We start from the raw sequence: 2,847 nt of genomic DNA, 5'->3' as shown, positions 1-2,847 counted from the left end.
ATAAGCCCACCAGCTATAAACTAAAGTAACTTTTGAGGGACCCAAATTGAGCATCTCCTAGTTGGAAGTCGTAAACATATCTTAAATTTTGTTAGAGACTAACATGAGAACTAGACCAAATTAAGTGGTTGTTTGGTTCGCTACAAAAATAAATTGCAGGAAGTGTTGTAGCAGTAAATGTTGCATGCAAAATTTTTTGTAGGAAATAAACTTCAAACTTGTTGTTTGTACATCTCCAATTTGTTCTTAGAAAATCTATTTCAAGTGTAAATTCAGTGTTTGGTTGAAAAATAATTAGCACAAAAGCTACATAATTTTGTCATACAAGCAAACTTGGGTGTAGATGGTTTTATTATTTGAATTTAAAAATATTATTTTGATGAGGTGAAGTTTTTTTATTTTTTTATTTTGTTTTTTAAAGTATGCAGCTTTTCTTCCCAGCAATTGACTGTAGCATTTATTGCAGGTTTTCTACAAATTGTAAATCTGTTTTCTTTTTTTTAATTATAAAGTGACAAACTAAACTATGTAATTACAAATCTGATTGTTCTATTTACTTTCGTAGCTCAATTTTTGTCTAATCAAACAGCCTCTAAAGGAACATGTAGCATACAAGTGCATATCCTCACAAGATTATATGTAAAAGAAATTGATATGCTAATTATGAGCTAATAATATCAAACTCGAAGTCTTGTAGAAACTTATATACATAACCAACCGGCCACATATCCCTCAGAGCTCTTCTTTCACACAACTCCAAAATTAAATAGGCACAAAAAAAAAAAAAACTAACTCCAGTCCAGCACTATATTGCACAAATTAATTTGAATCCATGAGGATGGCTATACTGTAATTTTGATTTAGGTCTACACATACTTGTCTCAAAACTTTGTTTTTTAGTTAGCACGCATATACATCAGCTTCTGATAACGAAAATGTTTTATTTGTTAGTGAATACACAGAGGGTTGTCATAGCATAAAAATTATCACAGACAGTTATAGAAAAATCTAACATATAAAGCAACTGAAATTGAGAGGCCGTCATAATTGAGTCTTCAGTACTCATACATTTTATTAGACAAAATATTAACAAAAAACAAATACATAACTTCCACCAACCTAAAGACAAAAACATCACCTCATTCAAATATCTATGCACATAAACTTTTCAGAATTGCATTCTTGGAAGAACAATAAAATGAATATATGAATAAATATACTTGGACTGATGATAAATTAAGGATTAGTACTTTTTGGTCAATTTGGGTTCAAATATATTAGTTTTGTCTATCTCCAGTATTTTAAGGGCTCACGGTGATGGCTCGTTCGGATACTCTATTTGCTTTGAAATTCTGTTATTAATGCTCAAAAGGGACACACATGATGTTCACATATGGGTCTAAGGTAACTTGATCTGACACGAGTTGGGTTTTTCTTACGCACGCATGTTGATACTTTTCTCTGTTGTGACTGTATTCTGTGTGAAGTGCTAAATTAACGCGAAAATCTCCAAATTAAACAAGACTTGAGGTTCTAGATTCAATTTAAGTCCGAGTAAATTAGCTGGATCCATCTCCACTGTGGGCCTTCCTGAGCCAACAATTATCTATAGATATTAAATCTGTATTATGAACTAATTTTAAAAAAAAAATTACGTAGAAACTTACAATTGAAACAAACACTACCAGGACCATGACTTTCTGTGGACTCACTTAAAAGTACGTGCACACACGTAGATTTTTAGACGCACTCACAGATTACAGTACATGACACCACGATGATATTGAGGCATGGAATCAACACCTAGATGGGACTTAACCTTTGTGAGAAAAGGAAGTTACAGTTAGAAATTAGACCCCGGAGTCGTTATCTCCAGATCCCTCCTACGCTGATCAATGCGTGGGACGCTAAAGAAGACAGCCCGTGAACATCACCGTCGATTGCACCGAAGCCCTCTCAGCATCACTGCAAATGTACTCACGACTATAAAATCATATAATTTTGTAGCTCGTTTATTTTTAGGATGGGATTAATTAATTGCAGATAGTCCCCGTATCCCAATTGCTAGCGAACCCCCTCGATTGGTGAGGATAGGCTACCTGTGTGATTTTTTTTTCTTTTTCTCCGAAAAGAGTCGAGTTCACTTAAGAGGGTCTATTAGCTCGAATAAAACTACGGGGGATCTATCCGCAATTGGGTTATAGTACAGAGTTTCTAGCCTCGATTAACCCTTTAAGAAAGTGAGAAGAATGCTAAGTCACGAATCCTGGTAACGATCCGATCAAATCTAGCAATGTCAACAATGACTCATTCATTTTGATATTATAGAGAAGTCTTACTAGCTCAAGAATACTCCTTGAAAAATGGAGATACTTGACGAGAGAATGTGATGTCACATTCTTCCCCTCTAATGCCACATGCCCTTCTCCTATTGGAGGGGTGTAGGCATCTTGCCTACTCCATGAGTAGGCAAGAATTTCTCCAGAGATGAAGTTTGGACTTTCGAAATCCGATGCCTTCTATAATTATTCTGTTGAATAAGCTTGTTACTGTTAAATATGGGTGTAGATCCATACCTGTCAGAGGCGAAATCGAGGCTGAAGGCGAGCTCCGACGATGCTCTGTTGGCGAGCTCTAAGTTGATGGGCTTCAGGCGAAGTCCAGTCGGCGAGTTCGAGCTTTGATGCAGGCGAGCTCGAACCCCAAGTGCAGACGAGGTCGATGTTCAGGCGACCTCTTGCAGGCGAGATCAACGAGGCCACAACAGGCGAGATCACGACCCCTTGATGGCGAGTCGACAGCTCGCAGGCCAGTCGACGGCTACAGGCGAGTTGATAGAGGCGGACG

This window comes from Asparagus officinalis, chromosome 5, assembly GCF_001876935.1.
Source record: "Asparagus officinalis chromosome 5, Aspof.V1, whole genome shotgun sequence".
Classification (NCBI taxonomy): domain Eukaryota; kingdom Viridiplantae; phylum Streptophyta; class Magnoliopsida; order Asparagales; family Asparagaceae; genus Asparagus; species Asparagus officinalis.
This window is presented reverse-complemented; position numbering follows the sequence as displayed.